We start from the raw sequence: 17,980 nt of genomic DNA, 5'->3' as shown, positions 1-17,980 counted from the left end.
AAAATAAAAAGGGGGGGTGCAACACGAGGACTTCCCAGGAGGTCACCCATCCTAGTACTACTCTCGCCCAAGCACGCTTAACTGCGGAGTTCTGATGGGATCCGGTGCATTAGTGCTGGTATGATCGCACCCATCATTCTACCAGCGAAAAACTAATATAATCCTATTACGACCTAGCCGCACCCTGCCTATCTCATGCCAACCGGCGATCTGACCGATACCCATTGCTACGCGATGGGGTCGGTGCGATTTTCCTAAAAATCCATTCCCTGGTTCTCGTTCCGGTCCATCCGACCAGAGATGCGGTAAAAATTAAAAGGGGGGGTGCAACACGAGGACTTCCCAGGAGGTCACCCATCCTAGTACTACTCTCGCCCAAGCACGCTTACCTGCGGAGTTCTGATGGGATCCGGTGCATTAGTGCTGGTATGATCGCACCCATCATGCTACCAGCGAAAAACTAATATAATCCTATTACGACCTAGCCGCACCATGCCTATCCCATGCCAACCGGCGATCTGATCGATACCCATTGCTACGCGATGGGGTCGGTGCGATTTTCCTAAGAATCCATTGCCCGGTTGTCGTTCCGGTCCATCCGACCGGAGATGCGGTAAAAATAAAAAGGGGGGGTGCAACACGAGGACTTCCCAGGAGGTCACCCATCCTAGTACTACTCTCGCCCAAGCACGCTTAACTGCGGAGTTCTGATGGGATCCGGTGCATTAGTGCTGGTATGATCGCACCCATCATGCTACCAGCGAAAAACTAATATAATCCTATTACGACCTAGCCGCACCCTGCCTATCCCATGCCAACTGGCGATCTGATTGATAGCGATGGGGTCGGTGCGATTTTCCTAAGAATCCATTGCCCGGTTGTCGTTCCGGTCCATCCGACCGGAGATGCGGTAAAAATAAAAAGGGGGGGTGCAACACGAGGACTTCCCAGGACGTCACCCATCCTAGTACTACTCTCGCCCAAGCACGCTTAACTGCGGAGTTCTGAAGGGATCCGGTGCATTAGTGCTGGTATGATCGCACCCATCATGCTACCAGCGAAAAACTAATATAATCCTATTACGACCTAGCCGCACCATGCCTATCCCATGCCAACCGGCGATCTGATCGATACCCATAGCTACGCGATGGGGTCGGTGCGATTTTCCTAAGAATCCATTGCCCGGTTGTCGTTCCGGTCCATCCGACCGGAGATGCGGTAAAAATAAAAAGGGGGGGTGCAACACGAGGACTTCCCAGGAGGTCACCCATCCTAGTACTACTCTCGCCCAAGCACGCTTAACTGCGGAGTTCTGATGGGATCCGGTGCATTAGTGCTGGTATGATCGCACCCATCATGCTACCAGCGAAAAACTAATATAATCCTATTACGACCTAGCCGCACCATGCCTATCCCATGCCAACCGGCGATCTGATCGATACCCATTGCTACGCGATGGGGTCGGTGCGATTTTCCTAAGAATCCATTGCCCGGTTGTCGTTCCGGTCCATCCGACCGGAGATGCGGTAAAAATAAAAAGGGGGGGTGCAACACGAGGACTTCCCAGGAGGTCACCCATCCTAGTACTACTCTCGCCCAAGCACGCTTAACTGCGGAGTTCTGATGGGATCCGGCGCATTAGTGCTGGTATGATCGCACCCATCATGCTACCAGCGAAAAACTAATATAATCCTATTACGACCTAGCCGCACCCTGCCTATCTCATGCCAACCGGCGATCTGACCGATACCCATGGCTACGCGATGGGGTCGGTGCGATTTTCCTAAAAATCCATTCCCTGGTTCTCGTTCCGGTCCATCCGACCAGAGATGCGGTAAAAATTAAAAGGGGGGGTGCAACACGAGGACTTCCCAGGAGGTCACCCATCCTAGTACTACTCTCGCCCAAGCACGCTTAACTGCGGAGTTCTGATGGGATCCGGTGCATTAGTGCTGGTAGGATCGCACCCATCATGCTACCAGCGAAAAACTAATATAATCCTATTACGACCTAGCCGCACCATGCCTATCCCATGCCAACCGGCGATCTGATCGATACCCATTGCTACGCGATGGGGTCGGTGCGATTTTCCTAAGAATCCATTGCCCGGTTGTCGTTCCGGTCCATCCGACCGGAGATGCGGTAAAAATAAAAAGGAGGGGTGCAACACGAGGACTTCCCAGGAGGTCACCCATCCTAGTACTACTCTCGCCCAAGCACGCTTAACTGCGGAGTTCTGATGGGATCCGGTGCATTAGTGCTGGTATGATCGCACCCATCATGCTACCAGCGAAAAACTAATATAATCCTATTACGACCTAGCCGCACCCTGCCTATCCCATGCCAACCGGCGATCTGATCGATACCCATTGCTACGCGATGGGGTCGGTGCGATTTTCCTAAGAATCCATTGCCCGGTTGTCGTTCCGGTCCATCCGACCGGAGATGCGGTAAAAATAAAAAGGGGGGTGCAACACGAGGACTTCCCAGGAGGTCACCCATCCTAGTACTACTCTCGCCCAAGCACGCTTAACTGCGGAGTTCTGATGGGATCCGGTGCATTAGTGCTGGTATGATCGCACCCATCATGCTACCAGCGAAAAACTAATATAATCCTATTACGACCTAGCCGCACCCTGCCTATCTCATGCCAACCGGCGATCTGACCGATACCCATAGCTACGCGATGGGGTCGGTGCGATTTTCCTAAAAATCCATTCCCTGGTTCTCGTTCCGGTCCATCCGACCAGAGATGCGGTAAAAATTAAAAGGGGGGGTGCAACACGAGGACTTCCCAGGAGGTCACCCATCCTAGTACTACTCTCGCCCAAGCACGCTTAACTGCGGAGTTCTGATGGGATCCGGTGCATTAGTGCTGGTATGATCGCACCCATCATGCTACCAGCGAAAAACTAATATAATCCTATTACGACCTAGCCGCACCCTGCCTATCCCATGCCAACTGGCGATCTGATTGATAGCGATGGGGTCGGTGCGATTTTCCTAAGAATCCATTGCCCGGTTGTCGTTCCGGTCCATCCGACCGGAGATGCGGTAAAAATAAAAAGGGGGGGTGCAACACGAGGACTTCCCAGGAGGTCACCCATCCTAGTACTACTCTCGCCCAAGCACGCTTAACTGCGGAGTTCTGATGGGATCCGGTGCATTAGTGCTGGTATGATCGCACCCATCATGCTACCAGCGAAAAACTAATATAATCCTATTACGACCTAGCCGCACCATGCCTATCCCATGCCAACCGGCGATCTGATCGATACCCATTGCTACGCGATGGGGTCGGTGCGATTTTCCTAAGAATCCATTGCCCGGTTGTCGTTCCGGTCCATCCGACCGGAGATGCGGTAAAAATAAAAAGGGGGGGTGCAACACGAGGACTTCCCAGGAGGTCACCCATCCTAGTACTACTCTCGCCCAAGCACGCTTAACTGCGGAGTTCTGATGGGATCCGGTGCATTAGTGCTGGTATGATCGCACCCATCATGCTACCAGCGAAAAACTAATATAATCCTATTACGACCTAGCCGCACCCTGCCTATCCCATGCCAACCGGCGATCTGATCGATACCCATTGCTACGCGATGGGGTCGGTGCGATTTTCCTAAGAATCCATTGCCCGGTTGTCGTTCCGGTCCATCCGACCGGAGATGCGGTAAAAATAAAAAGGGGGGGTGCAACACGAGGACTTCCCAGGAGGTCACCCATCCTAGTACTACTCTCGCCCAAGCACGCTTAACTGCGGAGTTCTGATGGGATCCGGTGCATTAGTGCTGGTATGATCGCACCCATCATGCTACCAGCGAAAAACTAATATAATCCTATTACGACCTAGCCGCACCATGCCTATCCCATGCCAACCGGCGATCTGATCGATACCCATTGCTACGCGATGGGGTCGGTGCGATTTTCCTAAGAATCCATTGCCCGGTTGTCGTTCCGGTCCATCCGACCGGAGATGCGGTAAAAATAAAAAGGGGGGGTGCAACACGAGGACTTCCCAGGAGGTCACCCATCCTAGTACTACTCTCGCCCAAGCACGCTTAACTGCGGAGTTCTGATGGGATCCGGTGCATTAGTGCTGGTATGATCGCACCCATCATGCTACCAGCGAAAAACTAATATAATCCTATTACGACCTAGCCGCACCCTGCCTATCCCATGCCAACCGGCGATCTGATCGATACCCATTGCTACGCGATGGGGTCGGTGCGATTTTCCTAAGAATCCATTGCCCGGTTGTCGTTCCGGTCCATCCGACCGGAGATGCGGTAAAAATAAAAAGGGGGGTGCAACACGAGGACTTCCCAGGAGGTCACCCATCCTAGTACTACTCTCGCCCAAGCACGCTTAACTGCGGAGTTCTGATGGGATCCGGTGCATTAGTGCTGGTATGATCGCACCCATCATGCTACCAGCGAAAAACTAATATAATCCTATTACGACCTAGCCGCACCCTGCCTATCTCATGCCAACCGGCGATCTGACCGATACCCATAGCTACGCGATGGGGTCGGTGCGATTTTCCTAAAAATCCATTCCCTGGTTCTCGTTCCGGTCCATCCGACCAGAGATGCGGTAAAAATTAAAAGGGGGGGTGCAACACGAGGACTTCCCAGGAGGTCACCCATCCTAGTACTACTCTCGCCCAAGCACGCTTAACTGCGGAGTTCTGATGGGATCCGGTGCATTAGTGCTGGTATGATCGCACCCATCATGCTACCAGCGAAAAACTAATATAATCCTATTACGACCTAGCCGCACCCTGCCTATCCCATGCCAACTGGCGATCTGATTGATAGCGATGGGGTCGGTGCGATTTTCCTAAGAATCCATTGCCCGGTTGTCGTTCCGGTCCATCCGACCGGAGATGCGGTAAAAATAAAAAGGGGGGGTGCAACACGAGGACTTCCCAGGAGGTCACCCATCCTAGTACTACTCTCGCCCAAGCACGCTTAACTGCGGAGTTCTGATGGGATCCGGTGCATTAGTGCTGGTATGATCGCACCCATCATGCTACCAGCGAAAAACTAATATAATCCTATTACGACCTAGCCGCACCATGCCTATCCCATGCCAACCGGCGATCTGATCGATACCCATTGCTACGCGATGGGGTCGGTGCGATTTTCCTAAGAATCCATTGCCCGGTTGTCGTTCCGGTCCATCCGACCGGAGATGCGGTAAAAATAAAAAGGGGGGGTGCAACACGAGGACTTCCCAGGAGGTCACCCATCCTAGTACTACTCTCGCCCAAGCACGCTTAACTGCGGAGTTCTGATGGGATCCGGTGCATTAGTGCTGGTATGATCGCACCCATCATGCTACCAGCGAAAAACTAATATAATCCTATTACGACCTAGCCGCACCCTGCCTATCCCATGCCAACCGGCGATCTGATCGATACCCATTGCTACGCGATGGGGTCGGTGCGATTTTCCTAAGAATCCATTGCCCGGTTGTCGTTCCGGTCCATCCGACCGGAGATGCGGTAAAAATAAAAAGGGGGGGTGCAACACGAGGACTTCCCAGGAGGTCACCCATCCTAGTACTACTCTCGCCCAAGCACGCTTAACTGCGGAGTTCTGATGGGATCCGGTGCATTAGTGCTGGTATGATCGCACCCATCATGCTACCAGCGAAAAACTAATATAATCCTATTACGACCTAGCCGCACCATGCCTATCCCATGCCAACCGGCGATCTGATCGATACCCATTGCTACGCGATGGGGTCGGTGCGATTTTCCTAAGAATCCATTGCCCGGTTGTCGTTCCGGTCCATCCGACCGGAGATGCGGTAAAAATAAAAAGGGGGGGTGCAACACGAGGACTTCCCAGGAGGTCACCCATCCTAGTACTACTCTCGCCCAAGCACGCTTAACTGCGGAGTTCTGATGGGATCCGGTGCATTAGTGCTGGTATGATCGCACCCATCATTCTACCAGCGAAAAACTAATATAATCCTATTACGACCTAGCCGCACCCTGCCTATCTCATGCCAACCGGCGATCTGACCGATACCCATTGCTACGCGATGGGGTCGGTGCGATTTTCCTAAAAATCCATTCCCTGGTTCTCGTTCCGGTCCATCCGACCAGAGATGCGGTAAAAATTAAAAGGGGGGGTGCAACACGAGGACTTCCCAGGAGGTCACCCATCCTAGTACTACTCTCGCCCAAGCACGCTTACCTGCGGAGTTCTGATGGGATCCGGTGCATTAGTGCTGGTATGATCGCACCCATCATGCTACCAGCGAAAAACTAATATAATCCTATTACGACCTAGCCGCACCATGCCTATCCCATGCCAACCGGCGATCTGATCGATACCCATTGCTACGCGATGGGGTCGGTGCGATTTTCCTAAGAATCCATTGCCCGGTTGTCGTTCCGGTCCATCCGACCGGAGATGCGGTAAAAATAAAAAGGGGGGGTGCAACACGAGGACTTCCCAGGAGGTCACCCATCCTAGTACTACTCTCGCCCAAGCACGCTTAACTGCGGAGTTCTGATGGGATCCGGTGCATTAGTGCTGGTATGATCGCACCCATCATGCTACCAGCGAAAAACTAATATAATCCTATTACGACCTAGCCGCACCCTGCCTATCCCATGCCAACTGGCGATCTGATTGATAGCGATGGGGTCGGTGCGATTTTCCTAAGAATCCATTGCCCGGTTGTCGTTCCGGTCCATCCGACCGGAGATGCGGTAAAAATAAAAAGGGGGGGTGCAACACGAGGACTTCCCAGGAGGTCACCCATCCTAGTACTACTCTCGCCCAAGCACTCTTAACTGCGGAGTTCTGATGGGATCCGGTGCATTAGTGCTGGTATGATCGCACCCATCATGCTACCAGCGAAAAACTAATATAATCCTATTACGACCTAGCCGCACCATGCCTATCCCATGCCAACCGGCGATCTGATCGATACCCATTGCTACGCGATGGGGTCGGTGCGATTTTCCTAAGAATCCATTGCCCGGTTGTCGTTCCGGTCCATCCGACCGGAGATGCGGTAAAAATAAAAAGGGGGGGTGCAACACGAGGACTTCCCAGGAGGTCACCCATCCTAGTACTACTCTCGCCCAAGCACGCTTAACTGCGGAGTTCTGATGGGATCCGGTGCATTAGTGCTGGTATGATCGCACCCATCATGCTACCAGCGAAAAACTAATATAATCCTATTACGACCTAGCCGCACCATGCCTATCCCATGCCAACCGGCGATCTGATCGATACCCATTGCTACGCGATGGGGTCGGTGCGATTTTCCTAAGAATCCATTGCCCGGTTGTCGTTCCGGTCCATCCGACCGGAGATGCGGTAAAAATAAAAAGGGGGGGTGCAACACGAGGACTTCCCAGGAGGTCACCCATCCTAGTACTACTCTCGCCCAAGCACGCTTAACTGCGGAGTTCTGATGGGATCCGGCGCATTAGTGCTGGTATGATCGCACCCATCATGCTACCAGCGAAAAACTAATATAATCCTATTACGACCTAGCCGCACCCTGCCTATCTCATGCCAACCGGCGATCTGACCGATACCCATTGCTACGCGATGGGGTCGGTGCGATTTTCCTAAAAATCCATTCCCTGGTTCTCGTTCCGGTCCATCCGACTAGAGATGCGGTAAAAATTAAAAGGGGGGGTGCAACACGAGGACTTCCTAGGAGGTCACCCATCCTAGTACTACTCTCGCCCAAGCACGCTTAACTGCGGAGTTCTGATGGGATCCGGTGCATTAGTGCTGGTATGATCGCACCCATCATGCTACCAGCGAAAAACTAATATAATCCTATTACGACCTAGCCGCACCCTGCCTATCTCATGCCAACCGGCGATCTGACCGATACCCATTGCTACGCGATGGGGTCGGTGCGATTTTCCTAAAAATCCATTCCCTGGTTCTCGTTCCGGTCCATCCGACCAGAGATGCGGTAAAAATTACAAGGGGGGGTGCAACACGAGGACTTCCCAGGAGGTCACCCATCCTAGTACTACTCTCGCCCAAGCACGCTTAACTGCGGAGTTCTGATGGGATCCGGTGCATTAGTGCTGGTATGATCGCACCCATCATGCTACCAGCGAAAAACTAATATAATCCTATTACGACCTAGCCGCACCCTGCCTATCCCATGCCAACTGGCGATCTGATTGATAGCGATGGGGTCGGTGCGATTTTCCTAAGAATCCATTGCCCGGTTGTCGTTCCGGTCCATCCGACCGGAGATGCGGTAAAAATAAAAAGGGGGGGTGCAACACGAGGACTTCCCAGGAGGTCACCCATCCTAGTACTACTCTCGCCCAAGCACGCTTAACTGCGGAGTTCTGATGGGATCCGGTGCATTAGTGCTGGTAGGATCGCACCCATCATGCTACCAGCGAAAAACTAATATAATCCTATTACGACCTAGCCGCACCATGCCAACCGGCGATCTGATCGATACCCATTGCTACGCGATGGGGTCGGTGCGATTTTCCTAAGAATCCATTGCCCGGTTGTCGTTCCGGTCCATCCGACCGGAGATGCGGTAAAAATAAAAAGGGGGGGTGCAACACGAGGACTTCCCAGGAGGTCACCCATCCTAGTACTACTCTCGCCCAAGCACGCTTAACTGCGGAGTTCTGATGGGATCCGGTGCATTAGTGCTGGTATGATCGCACCCATCATGCTACCAGCGAAAAACTAATATAATCCTATTACGACCTAGCCGCACCCTGCCTATCTCATGCCAACCGGCGATCTGACCGATACCCATTGCTACGCGATGGGGTCGGTGCGATTTTCCTAAAAATCCATTCCCTGGTTCTCATTCCGGTCCATCCGACCAGAGATGCGGTAAAAATTAAAAGGGGGGGTGCAACACGAGGACTTCCCAGGAGGTCACCCATCCTAGTACTACTCTCGCCCAAGCACGCTTAACTGCGGAGTTCTGATGGGATCCGGTGCATTAGTGCTGGTATGATCGCACCCATCATGCTACCAGCGAAAAACTAATATAATCCTATTACGACCTAGCCGCACCATGCCTATCCCATGCCAACCGGCGATCTGATCGATACCCATTGCTACGCGATGGGGTCGGTGCGATTTTCCTAAGAATCCATTGCCCGGTTGTCGTTCCGGTCCATCCGACCGGAGATGCGGTAAAAATAAAAAGGGGGGGTGCAACACGAGGACTTCCCAGGAGGTCACCCATCCTAGTACTACTCTCGCCCAAGCACGCTTAACTGCGGAGTTCTGATGGGATCCGGTGCATTAGTGCTGGTATGATCGCACCCATCATGCTACCAGCGAAAAACTAATATAATCCTATTACGACCTAGCCGCACCCTGCCTATCCCATGCCAACCGGCGATCTGATCGATACCCATTGCTACGCGATGGGGTCGGTGCGATTTTCCTAAGAATCCATTGCCCGGTTGTCGTTCCGGTCCATCCGACCGGAGATGCGGTAAAAATAAAAAGGGGGGGTGCAACACGAGGACTTCCCAGGAGGTCACCCATCCTAGTACTACTCTCGCCCAAGCACGCTTAACTGCGGAGTTCTGATGGGATCCGGTGCATTAGTGCTGGTATGATCGCACCCATCATGCTACCAGCGAAAAACTAATATAATCCTATTACGACCTAGCCGCACCATGCCTATCCCATGCCAACCGGCGATCTGATCGATACCCATTGCTACGCGATGGGGTCGGTGCGATTTTCCTAAGAATCCATTGCCCGGTTGTCGTTCCGGTCCATCCGACCGGAGATGCGGTAAAAATAAAAAGGGGGGGTGCAACACGAGGACTTCCCAGGAGGTCACCCATCCTAGTACTACTCTCGCCCAAGCACGCTTAACTGCGGAGTTCTGATGGGATCCGGTGCATTAGTGCTGGTATGATCGCACCCATCATTCTACCAGCGAAAAACTAATATAATCCTATTACGACCTAGCCGCACCCTGCCTATCTCATGCCAACCGGCGATCTGACCGATACCCATTGCTACGCGATGGGGTCGGTGCGATTTTCCTAAAAATCCATTCCCTGGTTCTCGTTCCGGTCCATCCGACCAGAGATGCGGTAAAAATTAAAAGGGGGGGTGCAACACGAGGACTTCCCAGGAGGTCACCCATCCTAGTACTACTCTCGCCCAAGCACGCTTACCTGCGGAGTTCTGATGGGATCCGGTGCATTAGTGCTGGTATGATCGCACCCATCATGCTACCAGCGAAAAACTAATATAATCCTATTACGACCTAGCCGCACCATGCCTATCCCATGCCAACCGGCGATCTGATCGATACCCATTGCTACGCGATGGGGTCGGTGCGATTTTCCTAAGAATCCATTGCCCGGTTGTCGTTCCGGTCCATCCGACCGGAGATGCGGTAAAAATAAAAAGGGGGGGTGCAACACGAGGACTTCCCAGGAGGTCACCCATCCTAGTACTACTCTCGCCCAAGCACGCTTAACTGCGGAGTTCTGATGGGATCCGGTGCATTAGTGCTGGTATGATCGCACCCATCATGCTACCAGCGAAAAACTAATATAATCCTATTACGACCTAGCCGCACCCTGCCTATCCCATGCCAACTGGCGATCTGATTGATAGCGATGGGGTCGGTGCGATTTTCCTAAGAATCCATTGCCCGGTTGTCGTTCCGGTCCATCCGACCGGAGATGCGGTAAAAATAAAAAGGGGGGGTGCAACACGAGGACTTCCCAGGAGGTCACCCATCCTAGTACTACTCTCGCCCAAGCACGCTTAACTGCGGAGTTCTGATGGGATCCGGTGCATTAGTGCTGGTATGATCGCACCCATCATGCTACCAGCGAAAAACTAATATAATCCTATTACGACCTAGCCGCACCATGCCTATCCCATGCCAACCGGCGATCTGATCGATACCCATTGCTACGCGATGGGGTCGGTGCGATTTTCCTAAGAATCCATTGCCCGGTTGTCGTTCCGGTCCATCCGACCGGAGATGCGGTAAAAATAAAAAGGGGGGGTGCAACACGAGGACTTCCCAGGAGGTCACCCATCCTAGTACTACTCTCGCCCAAGCACGCTTAACTGCGGAGTTCTGATGGGATCCGGTGCATTAGTGCTGGTATGATCGCACCCATCATGCTACCAGCGAAAAACTAATATAATCCTATTACGACCTAGCCGCACCATGCCTATCCCATGCCAACCGGCGATCTGATCGATACCCATTGCTACGCGATGGGGTCGGTGCGATTTTCCTAAGAATCCATTGCCCGGTTGTCGTTCCGGTCCATCCGACCGGAGATGCGGTAAAAATAAAAAGGGGGGGTGCAACACGAGGACTTCCCAGGAGGTCACCCATCCTAGTACTACTCTCGCCCAAGCACGCTTAACTGCGGAGTTCTGATGGGATCCGGCGCATTAGTGCTGGTATGATCGCACCCATCATGCTACCAGCGAAAAACTAATATAATCCTATTACGACCTAGCCGCACCCTGCCTATCTCATGCCAACCGGCGATCTGACCGATACCCATTGCTACGCGATGGGGTCGGTGCGATTTTCCTAAAAATCTATTCCCTGGTTCTCGTTCCGGTCCATCCGACTAGAGATGCGGTAAAAATTAAAAGGGGGGGTGCAACACGAGGACTTCCTAGGAGGTCACCCATCCTAGTACTACTCTCGCCCAAGCACGCTTAACTGCGGAGTTCTGATGGGATCCGGTGCATTAGTGCTGGTATGATCGCACCCATCATGCTACCAGCGAAAAACTAATATAATCCTATTACGACCTAGCCGCACCCTGCCTATCTCATGCCAACCGGCGATCTGACCGATACCCATTGCTACGCGATGGGGTCGGTGCGATTTTCCTAAAAATCCATTCCCTGGTTCTCGTTCCGGTCCATCCGACCAGAGATGCGGTAAAAATTACAAGGGGGGGTGCAACACGAGGACTTCCCAGGAGGTCACCCATCCTAGTACTACTCTCGCCCAAGCACGCTTAACTGCGGAGTTCTGATGGGATCCGGTGCATTAGTGCTGGTATGATCGCACCCATCATGCTACCAGCGAAAAACTAATATAATCCTATTACGACCTAGCCGCACCCTGCCTATCCCATGCCAACTGGCGATCTGATTGATAGCGATGGGGTCGGTGCGATTTTCCTAAGAATCCATTGCCCGGTTGTCGTTCCGGTCCATCCGACCGGAGATGCGGTAAAAATAAAAAGGGGGGGTGCAACACGAGGACTTCCCAGGAGGTCACCCATCCTAGTACTACTCTCGCCCAAGCACGCTTAACTGCGGAGTTCTGATGGGATCCGGTGCATTAGTGCTGGTAGGATCGCACCCATCATGCTACCAGCGAAAAACTAATATAATCCTATTACGACCTAGCCGCACCATGCCAACCGGCGATCTGATCGATACCCATTGCTACGCGATGGGGTCGGTGCGATTTTCCTAAGAATCCATTGCCCGGTTGTCGTTCCGGTCCATCCGACCGGAGATGCGGTAAAAATAAAAAGGGGGGGTGCAACACGAGGACTTCCCAGGAGGTCACCCATCCTAGTACTACTCTCGCCCAAGCACGCTTAACTGCGGAGTTCTGATGGGATCCGGTGCATTAGTGCTGGTATGATCGCACCCATCATGCTACCAGCGAAAAACTAATATAATCCTATTACGACCTAGCCGCACCCTGCCTATCTCATGCCAACCGGCGATCTGACCGATACCCATTGCTACGCGATGGGGTCGGTGCGATTTTCCTAAAAATCCATTCCCTGGTTCTCATTCCGGTCCATCCGACCAGAGATGCGGTAAAAATTAAAAGGGGGGGTGCAACACGAGGACTTCCCAGGAGGTCACCCATCCTAGTACTACTCTCGCCCAAGCACGCTTAACTGCGGAGTTCTGATGGGATCCGGTGCATTAGTGCTGGTATGATCGCACCCATCATGCTACCAGCGAAAAACTAATATAATCCTATTACGACCTAGCCGCACCCTGCCTATCTCATGCCAACCGGCGATCTGACCGATACCCATTGCTACGCGATGGGGTCGGTGCGATTTTCCTAAAAATCCATTCCCTGGTTCTCGTTCCGGTCCATCCGACCAGAGATGCGGTAAAAATTAAAAGGGGGGGTGCAACACGAGGACTTCCCAGGAGGTCACCCATCCTAGTACTACTCTCGCCCAAGCACGCTTAACTGCGGAGTTCTGATGGGATCCGGTGCATTAGTGCTGGTATGATCGCACCCATCATGCTACCAGCGAAAAACTAATATAATCCTATTACGACCTAGCCGCACCCTGCCTATCTCATGCCAACCGGCGATCTGACCGATACCCATTGCTACGCGATGGGGTCGGTGCGATTTTCCTAAAAATCCATTCCCTGGTTCTCGTTCCGGTCCATCCGACCAGAGATGCGGTAAAAATTACAAGGGGGGGTGCAACACGAGGACTTCCCAGGAGGTCACCCATCCTAGTACTACTCTCGCCCAAGCACGCTTAACTGCGGAGTTCTGATGGGATCCGGTGCATTAGTGCTGGTATGATCGCACCCATCATGCTACCAGCGAAAAACTAATATAATCCTATTACGACCTAGCCGCACCCTGCCTATCCCATGCCAACTGGCGATCTGATTGATAGCGATGGGGTCGGTGCGATTTTCCTAAGAATCCATTGCCCGGTTGTCGTTCCGGTCCATCCGACCGGAGATGCGGTAAAAATAAAAAGGGGGGGTGCAACACGAGGACTTCCCAGGAGGTCACCCATCCTAGTACTACTCTCGCCCAAGCACGCTTAACTGCGGAGTTCTGATGGGATCCGGTGCATTAGTGCTGGTAGGATCGCACCCATCATGCTACCAGCGAAAAACTAATATAATCCTATTACGACCTAGCCGCACCATGCCAACCGGCGATCTGATCGATACCCATTGCTACGCGATGGGGTCGGTGCGATTTTCCTAAGAATCCATTGCCCGGTTGTCGTTCCGGTCCATCCGACCGGAGATGCGGTAAAAATAAAAAGGGGGGGTGCAACACGAGGACTTCCCAGGAGGTCACCCATCCTAGTACTACTCTCGCCCAAGCACGCTTAACTGCGGAGTTCTGATGGGATCCGGTGCATTAGTGCTGGTATGATCGCACCCATCATGCTACCAGCGAAAAACTAATATAATCCTATTACGACCTAGCCGCACCCTGCCTATCTCATGCCAACCGGCGATCTGACCGATACCCATCGCTACGCGATGGGGTCGGTGCGATTTTCCTAAAAATCCATTCCCTGGTTCTCGTTCCGGTCCATCCGACCAGAGATGCGGTAAAAATTAAAAGGGGGGGTGCAACACGAGGACTTCCCAGGAGGTCACCCATCCTAGTACTACTCTCGCCCAAGCACGCTTAACTGCGGAGTTCTGATGGGATCCGGTGCATTAGTGCTGGTATGATCGCACCCATCATGCTACCAGCGAAAAACTAATATAATCCTATTACGACCTAGCCGCACCCTGCCTATCTCATGCCAACCGGCGATCTGACCGATACCCATTGCTACGCGATGGGGTCGGTGCGATTTTCCTAAAAATCCATTCCCTGGTTCTCGTTCCGGTCCATCCGACCTGAGATGCGGTAAAAATTAAAAGGGGGGGTGCAACACGAGGACTTCCTAGGAGGTCACCCATCCTAGTACTACTCTCGCCCAAGCACGCTTAACTGCGGAGTTCTGATGGGATCCGGTGCATTAGTGCTGGTATGATCGCACCCATCATGCTACCAGCGAAAAACTAATATAATCCTATTACGACCTAGCCGCACCCTGCCTATCCCATGCCAACCGGCGATCTGATCGATACCCATTGCTACGCGATGGGGTCGGTGCGATTTTCCTAAGAATCCATTGCCCGGTTGTCGTTCCGGTCCATCCGACCGGAGATGCGGTAAAAATAAAAAGGGGGGGTGCAACACGAGGACTTCCCAGGAGGTCACCCATCCTAGTACTACTCTCGCCCAAGCACGCTTAACTGCGGAGTTCTGATGGGATCCGGTGCATTAGTGCTGGTATGATCGCACCCATCATGCTACCAGCGAAAAACTAATATAATCCTATTACGACCTAGCCGCACCATGCCTATCCCATGCCAACCGGCGATCTGATCGATACCCATTGCTACGCGATGGGGTCGGTGCGATTTTCCTAAGAATCCATTGCCCGGTTGTCGTTCCGGTCCATCCGACCGGAGATGCGGTAAAAATAAAAAGGGGGGGTGCAACACGAGGACTTCCCAGGAGGTCACCCATCCTAGTACTACTCTCGCCCAAGCACGCTTAACTGCGGAGTTCTGATGGGATCCGGTGCATTAGTGCTGGTATGATCGCACCCATCATTCTACCAGCGAAAAACTAATATAATCCTATTACGACCTAGCCGCACCCTGCCTATCTCATGCCAACCGGCGATCTGACCGATACCCATTGCTACGCGATGGGGTCGGTGCGATTTTCCTAAAAATCCATTCCCTGGTTCTCGTTCCGGTCCATCCGACCAGAGATGCGGTAAAAATTAAAAGGGGGGGTGCAACACGAGGACTTCCCAGGAGGTCACCCATCCTAGTACTACTCTCGCCCAAGCACGCTTACCTGCGGAGTTCTGATGGGATCCGGTGCATTAGTGCTGGTATGATCGCACCCATCATGCTACCAGCGAAAAACTAATATAATCCTATTACGACCTAGCCGCACCATGCCTATCCCATGCCAACCGGCGATCTGATCGATACCCATTGCTACGCGATGGGGTCGGTGCGATTTTCCTAAGAATCCATTGCCCGGTTGTCGTTCCGGTCCATCCGACCGGAGATGCGGTAAAAATAAAAAGGGGGGGTGCAACACGAGGACTTCCCAGGAGGTCACCCATCCTAGTACTACTCTCGCCCAAGCACGCTTAACTGCGGAGTTCTGATGGGATCCGGTGCATTAGTGCTGGTATGATCGCACCCATCATGCTACCAGCGAAAAACTAATATAATCCTATTACGACCTAGCCGCACCCTGCCTATCCCATGCCAACTGGCGATCTGATTGATAGCGATGGGGTCGGTGCGATTTTCCTAAGAATCCATTGCCCGGTTGTCGTTCCGGTCCATCCGACCGGAGATGCGGTAAAAATAAAAAGGGGGGGTGCAACACGAGGACTTCCCAGGAGGTCACCCATCCTAGTACTACTCTCGCCCAAGCACGCTTAACTGCGGAGTTCTGATGGGATCCGGTGCATTAGTGCTGGTATGATCGCACCCATCATGCTACCAGCGAAAAACTAATATAATCCTATTACGACCTAGCCGCACCATGCCTATCCCATGCCAACCGGCGATCTGATCGATACCCATTGCTACGCGATGGGGTCGGTGCGATTTTCCTAAGAATCCATTGCCCGGTTGTCGTTCCGGTCCATCCGACCGGAGATGCGGTAAAAATAAAAAGGGGGGGTGCAACACGAGGACTTCCCAGGAGGTCACCCATCCTAGTACTACTCTCGCCCAAGCACGCTTAACTGCGGAGTTCTGATGGGATCCGGTGCATTAGTGCTGGTATGATCGCACCCATCATGCTACCAGCGAAAAACTAATATAATCCTATTACGACCTAGCCGCACCATGCCTATCCCATGCCAACCGGCGATCTGATCGATACCCATTGCTACGCGATGGGGTCGGTGCGATTTTCCTAAGAATCCATTGCCCGGTTGTCGTTCCGGTCCATCCGACCGGAGATGCGGTAAAAATAAAAAGGGGGGGTGCAACACGAGGACTTCCCAGGAGGTCACCCATCCTAGTACTACTCTCGCCCAAGCACGCTTAACTGCGGAGTTCTGATGGGATCCGGCGCATTAGTGCTGGTATGATCGCACCCATCATGCTACCAGCGAAAAACTAATATAATCCTATTACGACCTAGCCGCACCCTGCCTATCTCATGCCAACCGGCGATCTGACCGATACCCATGGCTACGCGATGGGGTCGGTGCGATTTTCCTAAAAATCCATTCCCTGGTTCTCGTTCCGGTCCATCCGACCAGAGATGCGGTAAAAATTAAAAGGGGGGGTGCAACACGAGGACTTCCTAGGAGGTCACCCATCCTAGTACTACTCTCGCCCAAGCACGCTTAACTGCGGAGTTCTGATGGGATCCGGTGCATTAGTGCTGGTATGATCGCACCCATCATGCTACCAGCGAAAAACTAATATAATCCTATTACGACCTAGCCGCACCCTGCCTATCTCATGCCAACCGGCGATCTGACCGATACCCATTGCTACGCGATGGGGTCGGTGCGATTTTCCTAAAAATCCATTCCCTGGTTCTCGTTCCGGTCCATCCGACCAGAGATGCGGTAAAAATTAAAAGGGGGGGTGCAACACGAGGACTTCCCAGGAGGTCACCCATCCTAGTACTACTCTCGCCCAAGCACGCTTAACTGCGGAGTTCTGATGGGATCCGGTGCATTAGTGCTGGTATGATCGCACCCATCATGCTACCAGCGAAAAACTAATATAATCCTATTACGACCTAGCCGCACCCTGCCTATCCCATGCCAACTGGCGATCTGATTGATAGCGATGGGGTCGGTGCGATTTTCCTAAGAATCCATTGCCCGGTTGTCGTTCCGGTCCATCCGACCGGAGATGCGGTAAAAAAAAAAAGGGGGGGTGCAACACGAGGACTTCCCAGGAGGTCACCCATCCTAGTACTACTCTCGCCCAAGCACGCTTAACTGCGGAGTTCTGATGGGATCCGGTGCATTAGTGCTGGTAGGATCGCACCCATCATGCTACCAGCGAAAAACTAATATAATCCTATTACGACCTAGCCGCACCATGCCTATCCCATGCCAACCGGCGATCTGATCGATACCCATTGCTACGCGATGGGGTCGGTGCGATTTTCCTAAGAA

At 52.7% G+C, this 17,980-nt stretch overlaps 59 non-coding genes across 59 annotated transcripts; all 59 read right to left on the bottom strand.

Annotated features, from left to right (window-relative positions):
- Positions 1-13: 13 nt before the first annotated feature.
- On the bottom strand, positions 14-132 carry LOC122284039. Its single transcript, XR_006231415.1, has one exon. It is a non-coding gene; the product is annotated as a 5S ribosomal RNA (ribosomal RNA).
- A 189-nt stretch (positions 133-321) lies between these two features.
- Positions 322-440, bottom strand: LOC122287770. Its single transcript, XR_006235057.1, has one exon. It is a non-coding gene; the product is annotated as a 5S ribosomal RNA (ribosomal RNA).
- Positions 441-629: 189 nt separating this feature from the next.
- Positions 630-748, bottom strand: LOC122284038. Its single transcript, XR_006231414.1, has one exon. It is a non-coding gene; the product is annotated as a 5S ribosomal RNA (ribosomal RNA).
- A 178-nt stretch (positions 749-926) lies between these two features.
- On the bottom strand, positions 927-1,045 carry LOC122283160. Its single transcript, XR_006230640.1, has one exon. It is a non-coding gene; the product is annotated as a 5S ribosomal RNA (ribosomal RNA).
- Positions 1,046-1,234: 189 nt separating this feature from the next.
- Positions 1,235-1,353, bottom strand: LOC122284037. The gene has a single exon (XR_006231413.1). It is a non-coding gene; the product is annotated as a 5S ribosomal RNA (ribosomal RNA).
- Positions 1,354-1,542: 189 nt separating this feature from the next.
- LOC122287301 lies at positions 1,543-1,661 on the bottom strand. Its single transcript, XR_006234601.1, has one exon. It is a non-coding gene; the product is annotated as a 5S ribosomal RNA (ribosomal RNA).
- A 189-nt stretch (positions 1,662-1,850) lies between these two features.
- On the bottom strand, positions 1,851-1,969 carry LOC122287873. Its single transcript, XR_006235156.1, has one exon. It is a non-coding gene; the product is annotated as a 5S ribosomal RNA (ribosomal RNA).
- A 189-nt stretch (positions 1,970-2,158) lies between these two features.
- On the bottom strand, positions 2,159-2,277 carry LOC122284036. The gene has a single exon (XR_006231412.1). It is a non-coding gene; the product is annotated as a 5S ribosomal RNA (ribosomal RNA).
- A 188-nt stretch (positions 2,278-2,465) lies between these two features.
- On the bottom strand, positions 2,466-2,584 carry LOC122284035. Its single transcript, XR_006231411.1, has one exon. It is a non-coding gene; the product is annotated as a 5S ribosomal RNA (ribosomal RNA).
- Positions 2,585-2,773: 189 nt separating this feature from the next.
- On the bottom strand, positions 2,774-2,892 carry LOC122284034. Its single transcript, XR_006231410.1, has one exon. It is a non-coding gene; the product is annotated as a 5S ribosomal RNA (ribosomal RNA).
- A 178-nt stretch (positions 2,893-3,070) lies between these two features.
- LOC122284031 lies at positions 3,071-3,189 on the bottom strand. Its single transcript, XR_006231408.1, has one exon. It is a non-coding gene; the product is annotated as a 5S ribosomal RNA (ribosomal RNA).
- Positions 3,190-3,378: 189 nt separating this feature from the next.
- On the bottom strand, positions 3,379-3,497 carry LOC122284030. The gene has a single exon (XR_006231407.1). It is a non-coding gene; the product is annotated as a 5S ribosomal RNA (ribosomal RNA).
- A 189-nt stretch (positions 3,498-3,686) lies between these two features.
- On the bottom strand, positions 3,687-3,805 carry LOC122284029. Its single transcript, XR_006231406.1, has one exon. It is a non-coding gene; the product is annotated as a 5S ribosomal RNA (ribosomal RNA).
- Positions 3,806-3,994: 189 nt separating this feature from the next.
- LOC122284028 lies at positions 3,995-4,113 on the bottom strand. Its single transcript, XR_006231405.1, has one exon. It is a non-coding gene; the product is annotated as a 5S ribosomal RNA (ribosomal RNA).
- A 188-nt stretch (positions 4,114-4,301) lies between these two features.
- LOC122284027 lies at positions 4,302-4,420 on the bottom strand. Its single transcript, XR_006231404.1, has one exon. It is a non-coding gene; the product is annotated as a 5S ribosomal RNA (ribosomal RNA).
- Positions 4,421-4,609: 189 nt separating this feature from the next.
- LOC122284026 lies at positions 4,610-4,728 on the bottom strand. The gene has a single exon (XR_006231403.1). It is a non-coding gene; the product is annotated as a 5S ribosomal RNA (ribosomal RNA).
- Positions 4,729-4,906: 178 nt separating this feature from the next.
- LOC122284025 lies at positions 4,907-5,025 on the bottom strand. The gene has a single exon (XR_006231402.1). It is a non-coding gene; the product is annotated as a 5S ribosomal RNA (ribosomal RNA).
- A 189-nt stretch (positions 5,026-5,214) lies between these two features.
- Positions 5,215-5,333, bottom strand: LOC122284024. Its single transcript, XR_006231401.1, has one exon. It is a non-coding gene; the product is annotated as a 5S ribosomal RNA (ribosomal RNA).
- A 189-nt stretch (positions 5,334-5,522) lies between these two features.
- Positions 5,523-5,641, bottom strand: LOC122284023. The gene has a single exon (XR_006231400.1). It is a non-coding gene; the product is annotated as a 5S ribosomal RNA (ribosomal RNA).
- A 189-nt stretch (positions 5,642-5,830) lies between these two features.
- Positions 5,831-5,949, bottom strand: LOC122284022. The gene has a single exon (XR_006231399.1). It is a non-coding gene; the product is annotated as a 5S ribosomal RNA (ribosomal RNA).
- Positions 5,950-6,138: 189 nt separating this feature from the next.
- Positions 6,139-6,257, bottom strand: LOC122287769. The gene has a single exon (XR_006235056.1). It is a non-coding gene; the product is annotated as a 5S ribosomal RNA (ribosomal RNA).
- A 189-nt stretch (positions 6,258-6,446) lies between these two features.
- Positions 6,447-6,565, bottom strand: LOC122284020. Its single transcript, XR_006231397.1, has one exon. It is a non-coding gene; the product is annotated as a 5S ribosomal RNA (ribosomal RNA).
- Positions 6,566-6,743: 178 nt separating this feature from the next.
- LOC122284315 lies at positions 6,744-6,862 on the bottom strand. Its single transcript, XR_006231681.1, has one exon. It is a non-coding gene; the product is annotated as a 5S ribosomal RNA (ribosomal RNA).
- A 189-nt stretch (positions 6,863-7,051) lies between these two features.
- Positions 7,052-7,170, bottom strand: LOC122284019. The gene has a single exon (XR_006231396.1). It is a non-coding gene; the product is annotated as a 5S ribosomal RNA (ribosomal RNA).
- A 189-nt stretch (positions 7,171-7,359) lies between these two features.
- Positions 7,360-7,478, bottom strand: LOC122287300. The gene has a single exon (XR_006234600.1). It is a non-coding gene; the product is annotated as a 5S ribosomal RNA (ribosomal RNA).
- A 189-nt stretch (positions 7,479-7,667) lies between these two features.
- Positions 7,668-7,786, bottom strand: LOC122287488. The gene has a single exon (XR_006234780.1). It is a non-coding gene; the product is annotated as a 5S ribosomal RNA (ribosomal RNA).
- A 189-nt stretch (positions 7,787-7,975) lies between these two features.
- Positions 7,976-8,094, bottom strand: LOC122284018. Its single transcript, XR_006231395.1, has one exon. It is a non-coding gene; the product is annotated as a 5S ribosomal RNA (ribosomal RNA).
- A 178-nt stretch (positions 8,095-8,272) lies between these two features.
- On the bottom strand, positions 8,273-8,391 carry LOC122287872. Its single transcript, XR_006235155.1, has one exon. It is a non-coding gene; the product is annotated as a 5S ribosomal RNA (ribosomal RNA).
- Positions 8,392-8,569: 178 nt separating this feature from the next.
- LOC122284016 lies at positions 8,570-8,688 on the bottom strand. The gene has a single exon (XR_006231394.1). It is a non-coding gene; the product is annotated as a 5S ribosomal RNA (ribosomal RNA).
- Positions 8,689-8,877: 189 nt separating this feature from the next.
- LOC122284015 lies at positions 8,878-8,996 on the bottom strand. The gene has a single exon (XR_006231393.1). It is a non-coding gene; the product is annotated as a 5S ribosomal RNA (ribosomal RNA).
- A 189-nt stretch (positions 8,997-9,185) lies between these two features.
- Positions 9,186-9,304, bottom strand: LOC122284014. The gene has a single exon (XR_006231392.1). It is a non-coding gene; the product is annotated as a 5S ribosomal RNA (ribosomal RNA).
- Positions 9,305-9,493: 189 nt separating this feature from the next.
- LOC122284013 lies at positions 9,494-9,612 on the bottom strand. Its single transcript, XR_006231391.1, has one exon. It is a non-coding gene; the product is annotated as a 5S ribosomal RNA (ribosomal RNA).
- Positions 9,613-9,801: 189 nt separating this feature from the next.
- LOC122284012 lies at positions 9,802-9,920 on the bottom strand. The gene has a single exon (XR_006231390.1). It is a non-coding gene; the product is annotated as a 5S ribosomal RNA (ribosomal RNA).
- A 189-nt stretch (positions 9,921-10,109) lies between these two features.
- Positions 10,110-10,228, bottom strand: LOC122287768. The gene has a single exon (XR_006235055.1). It is a non-coding gene; the product is annotated as a 5S ribosomal RNA (ribosomal RNA).
- Positions 10,229-10,417: 189 nt separating this feature from the next.
- Positions 10,418-10,536, bottom strand: LOC122284011. Its single transcript, XR_006231389.1, has one exon. It is a non-coding gene; the product is annotated as a 5S ribosomal RNA (ribosomal RNA).
- Positions 10,537-10,714: 178 nt separating this feature from the next.
- LOC122284010 lies at positions 10,715-10,833 on the bottom strand. The gene has a single exon (XR_006231388.1). It is a non-coding gene; the product is annotated as a 5S ribosomal RNA (ribosomal RNA).
- A 189-nt stretch (positions 10,834-11,022) lies between these two features.
- LOC122284008 lies at positions 11,023-11,141 on the bottom strand. The gene has a single exon (XR_006231386.1). It is a non-coding gene; the product is annotated as a 5S ribosomal RNA (ribosomal RNA).
- A 189-nt stretch (positions 11,142-11,330) lies between these two features.
- On the bottom strand, positions 11,331-11,449 carry LOC122287299. Its single transcript, XR_006234599.1, has one exon. It is a non-coding gene; the product is annotated as a 5S ribosomal RNA (ribosomal RNA).
- A 189-nt stretch (positions 11,450-11,638) lies between these two features.
- Positions 11,639-11,757, bottom strand: LOC122287487. Its single transcript, XR_006234779.1, has one exon. It is a non-coding gene; the product is annotated as a 5S ribosomal RNA (ribosomal RNA).
- Positions 11,758-11,946: 189 nt separating this feature from the next.
- On the bottom strand, positions 11,947-12,065 carry LOC122284007. The gene has a single exon (XR_006231385.1). It is a non-coding gene; the product is annotated as a 5S ribosomal RNA (ribosomal RNA).
- A 178-nt stretch (positions 12,066-12,243) lies between these two features.
- LOC122287871 lies at positions 12,244-12,362 on the bottom strand. Its single transcript, XR_006235154.1, has one exon. It is a non-coding gene; the product is annotated as a 5S ribosomal RNA (ribosomal RNA).
- A 178-nt stretch (positions 12,363-12,540) lies between these two features.
- LOC122284006 lies at positions 12,541-12,659 on the bottom strand. The gene has a single exon (XR_006231384.1). It is a non-coding gene; the product is annotated as a 5S ribosomal RNA (ribosomal RNA).
- A 189-nt stretch (positions 12,660-12,848) lies between these two features.
- On the bottom strand, positions 12,849-12,967 carry LOC122284005. Its single transcript, XR_006231383.1, has one exon. It is a non-coding gene; the product is annotated as a 5S ribosomal RNA (ribosomal RNA).
- A 189-nt stretch (positions 12,968-13,156) lies between these two features.
- On the bottom strand, positions 13,157-13,275 carry LOC122284004. Its single transcript, XR_006231382.1, has one exon. It is a non-coding gene; the product is annotated as a 5S ribosomal RNA (ribosomal RNA).
- A 189-nt stretch (positions 13,276-13,464) lies between these two features.
- LOC122284003 lies at positions 13,465-13,583 on the bottom strand. Its single transcript, XR_006231381.1, has one exon. It is a non-coding gene; the product is annotated as a 5S ribosomal RNA (ribosomal RNA).
- A 178-nt stretch (positions 13,584-13,761) lies between these two features.
- On the bottom strand, positions 13,762-13,880 carry LOC122287870. The gene has a single exon (XR_006235153.1). It is a non-coding gene; the product is annotated as a 5S ribosomal RNA (ribosomal RNA).
- A 178-nt stretch (positions 13,881-14,058) lies between these two features.
- On the bottom strand, positions 14,059-14,177 carry LOC122284002. Its single transcript, XR_006231380.1, has one exon. It is a non-coding gene; the product is annotated as a 5S ribosomal RNA (ribosomal RNA).
- Positions 14,178-14,366: 189 nt separating this feature from the next.
- Positions 14,367-14,485, bottom strand: LOC122284000. Its single transcript, XR_006231379.1, has one exon. It is a non-coding gene; the product is annotated as a 5S ribosomal RNA (ribosomal RNA).
- Positions 14,486-14,674: 189 nt separating this feature from the next.
- On the bottom strand, positions 14,675-14,793 carry LOC122287486. The gene has a single exon (XR_006234778.1). It is a non-coding gene; the product is annotated as a 5S ribosomal RNA (ribosomal RNA).
- Positions 14,794-14,982: 189 nt separating this feature from the next.
- LOC122283999 lies at positions 14,983-15,101 on the bottom strand. Its single transcript, XR_006231378.1, has one exon. It is a non-coding gene; the product is annotated as a 5S ribosomal RNA (ribosomal RNA).
- Positions 15,102-15,290: 189 nt separating this feature from the next.
- On the bottom strand, positions 15,291-15,409 carry LOC122283998. The gene has a single exon (XR_006231377.1). It is a non-coding gene; the product is annotated as a 5S ribosomal RNA (ribosomal RNA).
- A 189-nt stretch (positions 15,410-15,598) lies between these two features.
- LOC122287767 lies at positions 15,599-15,717 on the bottom strand. The gene has a single exon (XR_006235054.1). It is a non-coding gene; the product is annotated as a 5S ribosomal RNA (ribosomal RNA).
- A 189-nt stretch (positions 15,718-15,906) lies between these two features.
- On the bottom strand, positions 15,907-16,025 carry LOC122283996. The gene has a single exon (XR_006231375.1). It is a non-coding gene; the product is annotated as a 5S ribosomal RNA (ribosomal RNA).
- Positions 16,026-16,203: 178 nt separating this feature from the next.
- LOC122283995 lies at positions 16,204-16,322 on the bottom strand. The gene has a single exon (XR_006231374.1). It is a non-coding gene; the product is annotated as a 5S ribosomal RNA (ribosomal RNA).
- Positions 16,323-16,511: 189 nt separating this feature from the next.
- LOC122283994 lies at positions 16,512-16,630 on the bottom strand. Its single transcript, XR_006231373.1, has one exon. It is a non-coding gene; the product is annotated as a 5S ribosomal RNA (ribosomal RNA).
- A 189-nt stretch (positions 16,631-16,819) lies between these two features.
- LOC122287298 lies at positions 16,820-16,938 on the bottom strand. Its single transcript, XR_006234598.1, has one exon. It is a non-coding gene; the product is annotated as a 5S ribosomal RNA (ribosomal RNA).
- A 189-nt stretch (positions 16,939-17,127) lies between these two features.
- Positions 17,128-17,246, bottom strand: LOC122287485. Its single transcript, XR_006234777.1, has one exon. It is a non-coding gene; the product is annotated as a 5S ribosomal RNA (ribosomal RNA).
- Positions 17,247-17,435: 189 nt separating this feature from the next.
- LOC122283993 lies at positions 17,436-17,554 on the bottom strand. Its single transcript, XR_006231372.1, has one exon. It is a non-coding gene; the product is annotated as a 5S ribosomal RNA (ribosomal RNA).
- A 178-nt stretch (positions 17,555-17,732) lies between these two features.
- LOC122287869 lies at positions 17,733-17,851 on the bottom strand. The gene has a single exon (XR_006235152.1). It is a non-coding gene; the product is annotated as a 5S ribosomal RNA (ribosomal RNA).
- Between the last annotated feature and the right edge of the window lie 129 nt (positions 17,852-17,980).

The sequence above is a fragment of the Carya illinoinensis genome, chromosome 11, assembly GCF_018687715.1.
Source record: "Carya illinoinensis cultivar Pawnee chromosome 11, C.illinoinensisPawnee_v1, whole genome shotgun sequence".
Taxonomy (NCBI): Eukaryota; Viridiplantae; Streptophyta; class Magnoliopsida; order Fagales; family Juglandaceae; genus Carya; species Carya illinoinensis.
The sequence above is the reverse complement of the archived record's forward strand: the minus strand, read 5'-3'. Positions and strand labels throughout refer to the sequence as shown.